Source organism: Coenobita brevimanus, chromosome 7, assembly GCF_032717465.1.
Source record: "Coenobita brevimanus isolate Jiangsu-jjx chromosome 7, ASM3271746v2, whole genome shotgun sequence".
NCBI classification, from domain to species: Eukaryota; Metazoa; Arthropoda; class Malacostraca; order Decapoda; family Coenobitidae; genus Coenobita; species Coenobita brevimanus.
Genome location: NC_136960.1, coordinates 23,186,265 through 23,202,032, shown reverse-complemented (window position 1 = coordinate 23,202,032; position 15,768 = coordinate 23,186,265).

Genomic DNA, 15,768 nt, shown 5'->3' with positions numbered 1-15,768 from the left:
CTACTTTCTCTATTGTTTGGCAGTATTTTCCATGGGTTCTTCAAAAAGTTCTCAGCGTCACCCCATAAGCATCACAGGATTAAGATTCATCTTGTATTATTTCTAAACATTGTCTCCTCTAATTCAATGCATTTGGTCCATTGACGTTCAAGCATTGCTATCCTGTCGTGGAAGAAGGTGGCATCTTGAGCCTCCTAATATGCCTCAGCAACATGGGTGACCTAAATATCACTCCAAAAATCGTGACCACGTAGGTGGGATTTCAGTTTAGGAAACAGGTAGAAGTCAGACAGACCCAGTCTGGGTAAACAAGGGGCATGAGGCAACAGTTCAAAGCCACAGTTAACTGTTTCAGCCACTGCCACCTGTACTCTGTGGACAGGGTCACTGTCCTGGAGCAACAACCCCCTTCTTTTCTCTCCATTTCTCTTTGGTTGCTTTTTTCAACTGTCGTAAGTCTGATGGATATGAGGCCCCATTAATGGTTTGACCCTTTTGCAAGTAGTCAATTATGAGAACTTCCTCTTTGTCCCAAAACACTAAGGCCATCACCTTGCCGACAGATTCCACTTGTTTGGATTTGCGGGGAGATGGAGACCCATGGTGACTGGTGCAATGCCTGGTTTGATTCTTTGATTCAGGTTTAAAGTGGTGAAACCAAGTTTCATCCTTGGTCACAAATTTCCATTAAAAATTGGCTGGATCAGCCTGGAAACGAGCCAAATGTGTCCTTAACGTTTCCAGTCTGGTCAGCTTCTGGTCTGGTGTCAACATTCTGGGCACCCATCTTGCCGAGAGCTTGCTCATACCCAAGATGTCAGTCAAAACAGTGTGCACTGAGCCAGAACTGATGTCCAGGGTGCTGGCTATCTGTTGCACCAACAAAAGTCTCTCATTCAGGACCATGAAGTGAATGACCTGCACTTGACTGTCTGTGGTCAATGATTTAAGGCATCCCGGCTGTTGCTCATTGTCAGTGCTCTCTGTGCTCTGCTTGAAATCAGCAGCCCATTTCTTTATCATGGAATATGGTTGTGCTCAAACCTGTTAAATTTCAAGTGACTTCACCTGCAAACAAATAAAGACATAGAGTTAAGTTCTTGTACATAGTCATATGAGTCTTTATAGTATATAGTCATACCCAAAGGTTGTGGTTACTCCTCTGTGTTTCTAGGCGAGGCAAAGAAGTTTTTGAAGGACCCATGTAGCTACTTCTTCTATTGTTTGAGGAAATTTTTGGCAAGTTTTTGATGAAACCAATGTACGAACAAGTAATGAAAGTACTTTTGCTACAGAAAAAAAAAAAGTTAATATAAAAATAGGCACATAACATCCATTGCAATCGCTTGTCCTGGATGTACTCATATTGTACCACTCAACATGACCGCCCTGTCCTTATGAGCTACTAGTACAGTCAGCTTTTTCAACTTGAGAGGCTCTTTGAACAGAAATATTAAGTGACTTGCTGGACTCGAAGGAGATGACACCAAGAGTTGTTGCAAATACTGAAAGTGTCCCTTGAATGCAAAACTAAGTGAAAGCGAAAAACAACAAAACACTGCCGATCACAGAAAAGCATAAGAACCATTTATTTCTGAGAGGCAAAGAGTTTTTCCATTTTCAAAAACAAGCAACTACATCAGAAAATAAGAGGGCCGAGCAGCTCTATTCTTAGCAGAATACTGTGCATTACGAGTGGCAGACCATCTATCAGACATGTGCAAAATGTTTCAGTGACAGAAAGGATGTAAAGATATGAAACATACTGCAGTGGTCGGTAATTTGATTATCCTTCACTTACACAACGAACTGAGAGTTGATATAGGTAAAAGAAAGTTTAACGTACTGGTTGATGGAAGTAATGGCATTTCTGTGGCAGATTTATTAGGTATTGTCAGTAGATATTAATCTGATAAAAGGAAGAAAACTGAAGAGACGTTTTTGGATACGATTGAAAGCAGTGATTGCAATGCTGATGCAATGTGTGATGCTATGGAACTGTCTTCAGATAATAACGAACTAGACTTGCAGAAACTTTAAGCAACTGGGACTGACAATGCATAAATGATGACAGGTGTTAATAATGGTGTTTATGTGAAAATAAAGACGGAAGTCCTACTATTGCTGCTAATCAGATGTGTGTCATTCGCTGCAATTTGCAGTCTTTTATGCTGCAAGTGATCATCTTCCATGGAACTTCGATTTTTTAATCAGAGAGACTTTCAGCTGATTCTCAGACTCGTCTTTTGAGACAAATAAGGTACATGGAGCTTTATTGCTTAAGTAAACAAGGACACACCCCTTTGAAGGCAGTGATAGAAGTTGTCGTAGTCAGAGTTCTCATCCAGTGGACTGAGCTCAAAACTCATTTTGAATTTGCACAGAAAGACGAGTGCTGTTATACTGCTGAACTCCTTTAGTCAAACCTTTGTAATACGAAAAACTATGTGTTTATTGTGTTTTTAAAGCTCATTCTTTTAGAAGTTCAGTATGTCAACAAAAATTTTGAAGCAGAAGGTGAATGATCCAACAAAATTACTGAATGATTAGCTTCAGCTGATTGGGCCCCTGTGCTCTAAGATCACCGTCCCAGGGTAAAAATTACCAAAGTGGCACAGTAGCAAGCTTGCTTTATCTATACCCTTATTTGGGTTATGGGCATGAGAGGAAAATGAACGACTTCAAGTTTCCTGATGAGGCAGATATTCGTAAAAGGTGTATCCATTTTTTTTTTTATTGAACATGTAAAGCAACTGCAAAATCCCTTGCTTGATGACGTTCGTGTCTTGTGGCCACTAAATGCAAGTGAATATTTTCAACCAATTAAACCAGGGATTCTGGACTTGGATAAGACGGTTGTTGGTGATGAAAGTACTCTCATCTGCATAGACTTTCATTGGAGAAAATTACACCACATAGCGTGGAAATAAGTTTTAGACAATTCAGCTTTGGGCAGAAGTAACAGATTACAGAGATGCCAATAGGGAAAACCGGTACATAGATCTTTCTGATCTAACTGTATCAGTACTCTCATTACCCCACGTTAATGCTGATGTTGACCAGTATTAAACCAAATGAGCATTGTAAAGTAAGTACTTGGGAATAGAATGAGTGTGAAGTGTACGGAAGTACACTTAACCATAAAGCATGGACTGTGACGGCTAGGAAAGTGCTGCCATGACTATGACTTGCCCAAGGAGGTCATTAAGAACATTGGCACAGTGGAAGCTTGGAGGAAAAGTCTGATAATAACTCACGAGATCCTTCAACCTGTAACCTGGCCACGGAGGAAGATGAGCCAGTTCTGGGTCTTGAATGATTTGTTTTAATCACCATCAAAGCATGTGCTGATGGTCATTGAAGTGTTATTAGTAGATTATATGTTACACTGCATTTTCCTCATGTCATTATTCTGATGATAATGTATTCAGCCAATGGGGATCATTTATAATGTTTTCATTGTTAACTTTATTGTAGTCTTCATATTTAACACTTCTGCGGTCTTTGGAAACGGACCCGCATCCAACCTGAAAGTGTTCAACCAGTTCTTTAGACTCGGATCCACGTCCAAACAAAGGAAGTATTCACCATAAATCAGACATTTCGTCTAGCATCCTGAAATTTGTTCTGATGTTAGCCTGACTGAATTTCCAGTTCAATGATAGTATTTTCATTCATTGGAAAATTCGAAAAGTGAAAAAAAAAAAACAATGCTTTAAAAAGGTGGTATAAACATTATGTGCTCATTCAACTTACATAACTGCTTTGTGCAATATCACTTTCTATTTTTTTTATTTCATCTTGTTCTGCAAAGTCTCAGTGTTCTAACAGTATAAAAAGAAATCCTCTAAGCCAATTATTTCGGGGTGAAAAATTATCATAACACAAAAAACTCCAGTGCACAGATTTGGTATAAAACATTCTTATGCGCTTTTCAAATTATACTCAGTATAACAATTTTATTTTAGGCAATATCACTTTCTTTTTTCTTTCATCTTATTCCACAAAGTCTCAGCTTTCTAACAGTAAAAAAACAAGTCCGCTAATAGAAATATTTAAGGTTAAAAAATGATCGGAAATGAAAAAACTCAAGCGTGTGGCAGGTGAGGAGGAGGAGTGAGGTGGGGGGAAAACTGGAGGGTTCTACTGGCAGCAGGGGGGTCGGACCGCGGAAATGTTAATAATTTAGCAACTACTAGTGATATATAAAGATCGATCTCGTGAATTTCAGTAGTAGTAGTAGTAGTTGTTCCCTAGGCAGTCTGGCTGAACAGCCTCGAGCCCCTTGGGAAGGCCACGGCCGAGACCGGGCTTTCCCACAGAGCTCTCAAAGAGTGTATGTTGTGTTGTTGGCGTAGGTGATTGTGTGCAATGCAGTCTTCCATAATGTGCTTAATAGTATGGGGTGCTGTGTTGCATCCTGGACAGGCATCAGTGACAGTCATCCAGCCTCTTCTGGTAGGTTAAGAGGGCTGGATGGTGCCCACATCTTAGCTTGGCCAGGTGGACACTGTCCTCACGAGGAAGATAGGATTCAGAAGGGTGGATGTCAGGAGGCTGTGCATGCAGCTGTGTGTTGTCTTTAAGTGATTGAATGAAGCGGCGAGTGATCTGAGTGTGGATATGCTTCTGGAAGCTGGTCTGAGGTGGGCGAGGGGGGAGAGATGACAGTATTTGTGTATGGTATCGTGTGCTGGGTGTTGTTTTGATGTTCCTTTGGTGTGGGTGGATGTGCTGCCATGTACTGTAGTGGATGTTGTGGATTTGTGAAGGCTGCAGCAAGAAACTGGGTGCCTCTCATGTCTAGATGATCCTTGACTTTGAGGACTTTGGTTTCTTGATGTAGGTGGTCTGTGGGTGTAGTAGCTGTGCAGCCTGTGATTATTTTTAGGGCCTTGTTCTGTATGGTCTGTAGAGTGTTGTAGTGTGTTTTGGTGAGGTTAGAAGCCCAGGCAGGGCTTGCATAATTCATCACTGAACGTATGTATTGCAAGAGTTAACCGTTACTCCCAGTCTTTCATTTATGCAACAGGTCAGCTCTGGAACTGTCTCCCTCTGTCTGTATTTCCTGCTGCCTATGATCTCCAGTCTTTCAAACGCAGTGTGTCCAGGCATGTCAAAATGATCGGATCTTGAATTTGGCTCTCTATTGTATTTTGTTTTTCTCTTGGAGGGAACTGTTACTGCGGGCTCATGGCCTTTGGTTCCTTCTTCCTCGCATAAAAAAAAAAAAATAAAAAGTGACCTCAAAGCATTGAGTCTTGGTGTTATTTTATTTTTAATGTTTGTGATGTGTTATTTAAATGACACTGATGTATTGTATGTTACACCAAGGATTTTGTGTGTGTGTGTGTGTGTGTGTGTGTGTGTGTGGTAGGGGAGTGTTGTTTAAGGTGAGGTGTGGGATGTGACTGTGTTCTGCTGTCCAGTTTGTGAGAAGAGTCACTGTAGATTTGGCTGGGGCTATTTTGAGCCTGTTTGTGGTGAATCATTCGTGTAGTGTGTTGAGGTAAGGTTGAATGGTGTATGCAGCTGTGTTTGCATTTTGGTGCGTACATGTAAGTGTTATATCATCTGCACAGGAAGCTATGTGTATCTGTGGTGTGTGGGGTGTGGGTACGTCGTGCATGTATAGATTATAGAGTGTAGGGGACAAAACAGATCCTTGGGGGACGCCGTTTGTGAAGTTTCTGATGTTAGAAGACTGACCGACAAATGCTACGTGTGCACATCTGCCTGCTAAGTAGTTTGCCAGCCATCTTTTTGTGTTATTGTGCATGTCTGTGTTGAATATTTTGTTTGTGAGGTTGTGGCGGGGGATGGCATCAAAAGCTTTGCTAATGTCTAGTGTGACTGTGACTATGAGTGTTCTGTGTGGTGGCCTGGCTGAATTTATGCCATCGAAAACTCTCTGTGTAAGGTCTGTTTGTGGTGTGTAGTGGCCTAAAGTCATGTTGTGACTGGGCTAGGGGAATGTGAGGTGTGACTAGTTGTAGTATCAGTCGTTCAGTGACTTTAGAGGGGGTGCAGAGGAGTGTGATGGGGTGATGTGAGGAGGGTAACGTGAGGTCTTTATTGGGTTTAGGGATAGTGATGATATTGCCATGCTTCCAGATGTTGGGTATTATGTTGTGTGAGTAGCTGTAGTTTCATATGTTGGTGAATGCTTGTATGCCTTGTGGTCCTAGGTGTTTAAGGTGAATGTTGCTTATGTAGTCTGGTCCACAGGCAGATGAGTGCTTGAGATTGTTAATGATGTGCTTCGTCTGGTTGTAAGTGAAAGGTGCATAGTCTGGGTCTGTGGGGAACTGTCTCTTACGTCTGATGATACGTCGGTCTTCCGGATGGGGGTTAGATGGCTGACTTGTGAAAAGTGATTGATGAGAGTGTTTGCTTGTTGTTTGTTTGAGGGTATGGTGTCTGTTGTTGTGATGGCAGCGTGTGAGTGTGTGGTGTTACTTTTGGAAAGTGTGATGCTGTTTAGTGTTTTGTAGAGTTTGCTGATGTTTGTTTTGTGGTCAAGTGTTTGGAGGTAATTTTTCCAGTTTAGTGTTTGCTGTTCTGATATTTTACTGTTTATCTGAGTGTTGAGTTCTTGTATTTGTTGTATGGTGTCTTGTGTATGGGGTGTTGGGGAGTGTCGCAGTGTGTCCCATTGTCTGATGAGGCCTTGAATTTCTGGTGTTAAGTTGGGGTTGTGTCTCTTTCTGTTGCCTCTAGGGATGTGTCTTATGTCTGCGTTTTGTATGATTGTATTGAAAGTGTGCACAGCGGTGTTTATGTTTGTGATGGGTGTACTGTTTAGTGTTTCGAGTTGGCTCTCTTATAATTAGTGTATGTGTGTTTGTGGCCAGCTGGGGTGATTCTGGTTTTGGTAGTGATGATGATTGGGAGGTGATCAGAACCTAGTGTTTTGACCACTCTCCATGATGTAGTGGGAGCGAGGTTTGGGGAGCAGAAGGTGATGTCTGGAGATGATGGGAGGAGGGCTTGGTGTGGGATTTGGGTATGTTGGTCTAGACTGTTTAGTGTGAAAAGATGATCTGTCTGGGATTGTACTACTAGCCCTCTGTCTGTGTCAGGCTTGTTGACATGCCAGGCCGACGACTTGGCGTTTAAATCACCACCCAAGATGATGTTGGGTATGACAGTGATGTGGTGTATCTGTTGAAAGTAATTGTGTGGTACTGTGGGGGACGACTGGAGGGGAATGTATGTGTTAGTGATTGATATGTGTGGTTTGTTACCAGTGCGTATTTTAATTGATGGACTCGAAGGAGATGACACCAAGAGTTGTTGCAAATACTGAAAGTGTCCCTTGAATGCAAAACTAAGTGAAAGCGAAAAACAACAAAACACTGCCGATCACAGAAAAGCATAAGAACCATTTATTTCTGAGAGGCAAAGAGTTTTTCCATTTTCAAAAACAAGCAACTACATCAGAAAATAAGAGGGCCGAGCAGCTCTATTCTTAGCAGAATACTGTGCATTACGAGTGGCAGACCATCTATCAGACATGTGCAAAATGTTTCAGTGACAGAAAGGATGTAAAGATATGAAACATACTGCAGTGGTCGGTAATTTGATTATCCTTCACTTACACAACGAACTGAGAGTTGATATAGGTAAAAGAAAGTTTAACGTACTGGTTGATGGAAGTAATGGCATTTCTGTGGCAGATTTATTAGGTATTGTCAGTAGATATTAATCTGATAAAAGGAAGAAAACTGAAGAGACGTTTTTGGATACGATTGAAAGCAGTGATTGCAATGCTGATGCAATGTGTGATGCTATGGAACTGTCTTCAGATAATAACGAACTAGACTTGCAGAAACTTTAAGCAACTGGGACTGACAATGCATAAATGATGACAGGTGTTAATAATGGTGTTTATGTGAAAATAAAGACGGAAGTCCTACTATTGCTGCTAATCAGATGTGTGTCATTCGCTGCAATTTGCAGTCTTTTATGCTGCAAGTGATCATCTTCCATGGAACTTCGATTTTTTAATCAGAGAGACTTTCAGCTGATTCTCAGACTCGTGTTTGCTGTTCTGATATTTTACTGTTTATCTGAGTGTTGAGTTCTTGTATTTGTTGTATGGTGTCTTGTGTATGGGGTGTTGGGGAGTGTCGCAGTGTGTCCCATTGTCTGATGAGGCCTTGAATTTCTGGTGTTAAGTTGGGGTTGTGTCTCTTTCTGTTGCCTCTAGGGATGTGTCTTATGTCTGCGTTTTGTATGATTGTATTGAAAGTGTGCACAGCGGTGTTTATGTTTGTGATGGGTGTACTGTTTAGTGTTTCGAAATGTTGTTGTTTCATTTACAAAGGCCTCCCAGTTGGCTCTCTTATAATTAGTGTATGTGTGTTTGTGGCCAGCTGGGGTGATTCTGGTTTTGGTAGTGATGATGATTGGGAGGTGATCAGAACCTAGTGTTTTGACCACTCTCCATGATGTAGTGGGAGCGAGGTTTGGGGAGCAGAAGGTGATGTCTGGAGATGATGGGAGGAGGGCTTGGTGTGGGATTTGGGTATGTTGGTCTAGACTGTTTAGTGTGAAAAGATGATCTGTCTGGGATTGTAGTACTAGCCCTCTGTCTGTGTCAGGCTTGTTGACATGCCAGGCCGACGACTTGGCGTTTAAATCACCACCCAGGATGATGTTGGGTATGACAGTGATGTGGTGTATCTGTTGAAAGTAATTGTGTGGTACTGTGGGGGACGACTGGAGGGGAATGTATGTGTTAGTGATTGATATGTGTGGTTTGTTACCAGTGCGTATTTTAATTGATTGTATTTCTGTTGTGGTGTCATGTGGGGGGAGAAGTGGCTTTGTGTGTGCACTGGTATCTGCAGAGTTGATGGATTTGTGTACCAGGGTGATGAGTCCACCGCCACCGCCGTCGGCCCGGTCTTGTCGAATGGTGGTGAAGTTATGAAATGTCGGTGTTTTCTGTGCTCTCTGTAGTTTTGTTTCTTGTAAGATGGCAATGTGTATGTTCTGTTGTTTGATGAATTGTGTGAGTTCATGTATTTTGGTGTTTATGCCATCTATGTTTAACTGAAGGATGTTTATGTTGTGTGTACGATGTGTGTCGGCTGCTGCAGCACGGAGGGGAGGTGGTGTGGGTGGAGGGGAAGGGGTAGGAGGAGGCTGTGATGGAGGTAAGGGTTGATGTGGATTAGGATGGGTTGGAATGGGAGGAGTTGGGTGACTAGATGGTGTGGGAAGAGTCAGTGGGTTTGGCTGTGGAGGTGTGAAGGAAGTAGGAGTAGGATTGGATGGGGGGTTGATGGGTGGGGGGAAGGAGCATAAGGAGCCAGTCCAGGTGTTTGTGTAATGTTTTCTGGATGCAAGTGTTGTGCAGGTGTAATGGGTCCAGTTCTTGCAGGAGTTGCACTGAATTGAACTCTTTGTCTGTCGGCTCGACGTGATAGGTTTTGAGCATGTTGGACATATGTATATGTTGGTGGGTCTTGGATTGCTCTCAATGTCCCTGGCTAGAAGTCGTCGAGAAATGACAGCCGGGGAGTCATTTCTCGGTGTAGAAAAAACGGTGTTGTTGTGTGTGTGTTGGGAGATGTGGTACTTGCCCGGGTGACCGAAGCCACTCCCAGGTACTCGAGCCCCGTAAGGGGCCGGGGGGGGTTTGCGTTGGTTTGGCCCCCATGCTGTCCTCCTCTTCAACAGCCTCTGGGGGGTAGACCCGCGATGAAGACGCCACCGCTCCAGGTCTGAATTTCAGTTTGCATGAGTTGGTAATTCTGGGAAGTGGTGGTGGTAACTATGATGACGATGGTAGTGGTGACAGCTGTGGGGGTGCTGGTGGTGGTGATGGTAGCTGTAATGATGATAGTGGTGGTGGTGGTGGTAGGAGCTATTGTGGTGGTGGTGGTAGTGGTGGAGTAGCAGTGATGATGTAGGTGGTAATGGTAATTGTGATGGCTGTTGTGGTAGCTGTGATCATGATGATGGTGGTGGTAGTTGAGTATGGTGATGGTGGTGGTAGTTGAGTATGAAGGAGGTGGTGGCTTGTGGTGGTGGTGGTGGCAGTAGCTGTGATGGTGATGGTGGAAGCTGTGTGGTGGTGGTGGTAGTAGTAGCTGTGATGCTGATGGTGGTGGTGGTGGTAGCTGTGGCTGTGGTAATGATGGTAGGTGTGATCATGATGATGGTGTTGCTAGCCGTGGTGGTGGTGGTGGTGGTGGTTTTGGTGGTGAAGGTAACTGTAGTGGTATTTTATTGTTTGTTTTAGTTTTATGCTGTGTCCTCTTTTTTTCGATAAAGGCTAAGGTGTTGCCTCTTGGTGGAGGGCTTTGGTTTGGAACATGTATTATTTTATGACTGGATGCCCTTCCTAATGTCACCATTGACGGTTGGGTGGACACGACCCTCCGACCACAGTTCTAGCCTAGAGAGCCACGGCTGGTACAATGAGAGCGCTACCTCTCCCAGCAGGGCAACAACTTGGGCGGGGCGCCAACACTCCACCCATTGGTCTCGAGTTAGGCACTCTACCACTGAGCTACCCTGCCCCAATCTCTCTCTCTCTCTCTCTACATATACTGTATATTCACACACACACACACATATATATATATATATATATATATATATATATATATATGTCACGGGGGGATGTGAGTTTAAAATTATGAATGCTTTAAATGTTATATGTTTGGAAAATATGGACAAAGAATTGACTTGTAAAATAAAGCAGTAAGTTTTACTTTATTCCGGCTTACTTAACCGATTCTCTAAGGATGAGAATTTATAAACTTTCTCAACAGTACACAGCAGAGACTATTTACTCACGAGTGCTGTTTGTAGTACTGTTAGCCTCTCGAGAAAGTGACTCCACCCCTGACAATCAATAACTAAAGCTAATAGTAATAAACAGGTTCTTGCCAGTGCATTAACTCCTGGCTGGCACAACGGATTTAAACTTAATACAAAAGGGCTGGCCTAAGTACCAGTTATGAATAATGTAAAGCGTTTGTGCGAACTAGGAGTGGCAACTAAAATAAGCTTAATATGGAGAAATAAAACACGATTTTAATTACATTAAGCTCAAAGAAAAGAACTATAAATTTATTGATTACACTGAATTAATTTTACGTTACATGAGTCTCAAAATGAATTCAAAATAACAAGGGAAATACACTCGCTCACTCAAAAGCTAAACTTAAACCTAGGAAAAACGAAAAGAAATACTGGTCAGTAGAGGGGGCTAAGCACAATGACTGGGTGCCGGTACGTAGGACGGACGCTGCAATACGCTAAACCTCTTCGCCAATTCACCGTCTAGGTGGAGATTTCAGGAACTCGCTGTACAACAGCGGCGCTGCTCCACGCTGGGCACACGAACCTGCTCTCACGATGATCAAAACCTGACAGAGGGCGAGGGCTGGCCGTGCTTGCTTCAATGGTCAACGGAAAGAAAGTGAGCGATATACGCTCACAATATATCACTCAGTGAAGGTGCTAATGTCTCGCACAAGGATGATCACTTATGAAACAGTGAAAAAATTTTCTGAAAACCGTCCCAATTGAGTGAATGCTAGGACGGTTGAACTGAGTGATACACAGTGGGAATTCCACTAGGATTCGCGTTTTTCACGCTGAAAGAAAATGTCACGAACCTACAAATACGCTCTCGCAAATTCGTGACAATATATATATATATATATATATATATATATATATATATATATATATATATATATATATATATATATATATACCTTTTGTAAAGGGTAATCGACTTTATCGTCTCGGACGGGTGTGATCTAGCCTTCAATATCTGCCTCGAGAGTTCTTACCATAGATTAATTTATCATAATTAGTAAAAACAAACTGAAATTGTTCAAATAAAAATGATTGCATGGAATTAAAGTGGGACTGAAATATAAAAATAATAAAGTTAGAATGATGGAGAGTGAACATTAATAGAATATTATAAAGCTGGTTCGAAATGGATTAGGCTAGATTAAAGTTAAAGGTAGATTTAAAATATATAAATGGAAAATTCCAGTTGATGACTGAATCACCATAATAATAATAATCGACACGACCATCATTAGTATCAAGAAATACCATCGTACTGATTTTACTCTTACGTATGGAAAAGGAATACAGGTATAAAAGAAGCAAAGAAACTGGGGTGTCAGGAGGTTGAGGGAGGTGAGTGGGTGAGGGTCTGACATAAAGTGAGAGCCTGGTGAACAAGAGAACCTGGCATGAGTGATGGAGGAAGCTTTTTTCAGGAACACCACTGATATTGGCCATCACGCACACACGCATTGCCTCTCTTCCCACACTACTTCTGCCTTTTTCTTTCCTCATCCATTACATTATCTCTCATTCTTCTTTCTTTCCATATATTTCTTCTTCCACTCCTGTTTTTCTACTTTTTCTCTCTTCTCCCCATCTATTCCAAGCATCACACACACACACACACACACACACACACACAACTGGTGGCGCGGTTGATAGAGTGCCGGATTCCCAATCAAAATGACCCAAGTTTGAGCCAGCACTGGACCGCGTTGCTGTCGCTCACACTCCACATTCACTCCCAGTCTCCCTCATACCCAGACACCCAAATCTAAATTCCCAAACTCACACTCCCCTACTCGCCCCCTCCACACCCATGCCCCACCCTCTGCTTTTCACACCCACACTCCAATATTCATTCTTTATACTCACACTGCCACATCCACCCACAGCCACACTCACACTCTCTACCTCTCACATTCTCACACCCATGCTTCTCCTCACTCCTACATCCATCCTATCACCGACACCCTTCCAAACCCCCTTTCCTCCGTACCCACACCCTCACACCCATCGTTGTATCCTTTCCCTCCTACTCTCACACTCATTCTCCTTTACACTCACCTCCCCACACCTCACAGTCCTCATACAATGTTTCTCTCTCATTCACATTCCGACACTCGCCGTCTCACACCCTCCCACTCCCACCTTCCCTTACTTTCCCTCCCATACCTCACTCACCTTCACACCCTCCCACTCCCACCTTCCCTTACTTTCCCTCCCATACCTCACTCACCTTCACACCCTCCCACTCCCACCTTCCCTTACTTTCCCTCCCATACCTCACTCACCTTCACACCCTCCCTTCGACGCCATATCCGGGATGACGCACACAACTAAATTCATACCAGGTTCCCACTCACATTGTTTCATGCCTGTCGCCCTCTTTCCCCTTACACACATGACCTCTCACTCTTCACATCTCTTATACTTTACAATGTATACCAAGTACATCAAATTTCATAGGTCACATCTCCCACTACATGAACGTCTTTCTTGATACCTCACACATCTGTATCTACTGCATCACACACCTCACACCATACAATCCTCAAACCTCACAGATCTCACATACCTCATTCCATCTACACCTCTTTCCTCTCTACGTCTGTAATGCAGGAGTTAACTGGTAATTTTATCTTTGAATCTGTCTTCCTCAGCCCGCTTTCACTACTGCTTATGACCATGAGTCTTTCAGGCTCAAAATATAAACATCTCGATATGCAGGATTTTGACTTGGGATATTTCTTAGTTCAATTTTCTTTGTTTTACAGTTTTCCTTTTCCTTGTAAAGGACAAAAATTGCTCCTGCCAGCCTTGTTATTCTTTCACTTTGCGTAACTATAAAACACACACACACACACACACACACACACACACACACACACACACACAAAGGATATGTACGATAAATATGGTTTAAGACACGGGACAGTACGAGCTTGACTCATTCCTGTAAAGATACAATTAGGTAAGAACACACACACACACACAACTCCCAACAAGCACGTCACACCCACGTTACACTTAACGCCCTCCCATGCATCACCATATCCACACACCGCCACACCTCTCATGCACCGCTACATCTCCCATTTACCATCATACCTCCCATGAACCCCTTTTTATCCCTGACAATATGACGAAAGAGTTTCTTCAGCATTTTTACTATCATGACATCTTTTTAGTTTTTTTTTTTTTTAATCCGACGTGACCACTTTATTTACATTAACAAAAAGCCATTGTGGTTAAAACATTCATTTTACTTCTACAGTATGATACCCTGACTAATCCATCCTACAACTATGCACAAACATGAAACATATGCCGTATTTTATTCCTGGTCTCTCTCACACTTTCATACTGAGTCTTCCTCTCTTTAAGCACCACTCCAGGCTACCATCCCTTCCCTTCAGTTTCCCTTCCTTTAACTCACTTCCTTTCTCTACTCCTTCCCATTGCTTTTCCTTCCTCTCCCCCTCTCTATACCTCACTTCCAGACTCTCATAATTCTCCTCTCTTTTCTTTCTCTCCCCTCTCCCTCTAAATATCGGCCACCCATCCTCCCAACATTGTTCTCCCTCTCAGCCCTCTCCCCTCCTGCATGACACCCCTTGCATGATCCCCTACTGCATAAGTCACATGCGTACTCTCGCCACTCCATCTCTTCCTGTCCCCCTGTATTTTCTCTCTCTCTCTCTCTCTCTCTCTCTCTCTCTCTCCCTTTTATCCTCGCATCACTCTCAATCTTTTCTTTCCCTCCCACAGACCCTCTCTTATTTTCCTTCCTCATGTCTTTTCTTCTCCCTCTCCTTCTGTCACTCCTCCCACTTCAGCCTCTCTGTCCCTCTTCTTAGTCCATTCTCATCCTCCCCCTCCCAGTCTCTCTCTTTGCCTTCCCTCTTTCTTCTTCTCTCTCTTCTATTCCCCCTACCTTCTCTCCTCTTCCTCCATGTTTGTTCTTTATAAGCAACATGTTTTTTTTTTTCTAACTTTTTTCTGTCGACTTTTTTCCCGGATGGTCTAAACTCTAGTAGTATAAAGGACGGCTTTCGTCTTTTGTTGCCTTTTTCCCACAAGGTATTTTGTTTCCTGTTATCTGTACTTTACTCCTTGGAATCCCTGTGTACGCCTACATTTCTTGCATATTCATCTTTCTCCTCTCTCCCCCTGCCCCCTCGCTTCCAGTCTCTCCTCTTTACCCCCTACATCCTCCCTCTCTATCTCTCTCCAACAGATCCTATTCCTGCCTTCTTTCTCTCCCTTTCACAGCACCTCATAAAATCTGTCCCTCCCTTTCCCTCTCCCTCGTTTGTCAGTCCTCCTTTCTCTCCCTCCCTCCCTTTTTCCTGCAATCCCTCACATTTCCTTTCCTTCCCACAGTCCTCCTCCTCTCCTCCTGTCATTCACCTCCATTGCGAAATTCACACCACTAAATTCCACAACCCCAACCCCCCGACCACATCCGCCATCCCCTGACACAACCTTAAAACCCTATTATACACTCATAGCTCCATTCCCTACACTCTCACAGCCCACCCACGCCCCTCCACACTCTTACCACACCCACACAAATCTACTACACCCCCACATGCCTCTACCATACGCATCACTTAAAACCCACACCCCTACTACACCTTCATACAACCTTACCACACATCCACACACCCTTACTCTGCCTCTACCACACTCCCTTACACCCGGAAAACACACACCCACATCCCTACCACACCTCTTGATCGCAGCCCCAAACCTCTTTCACACACCTCCGAGTCCTCATGTCCCTCCACATACCCCTACCACACATCTTTACCACACATCCTCTTCTCACCGTTCATCTCCCATTCATCCTCCTCTCCATCTCTTGCATAACTCAGACCCCCACACCACCTTATAGCGCCTCCAACTACCACCCTATTTCCCCACACCCCT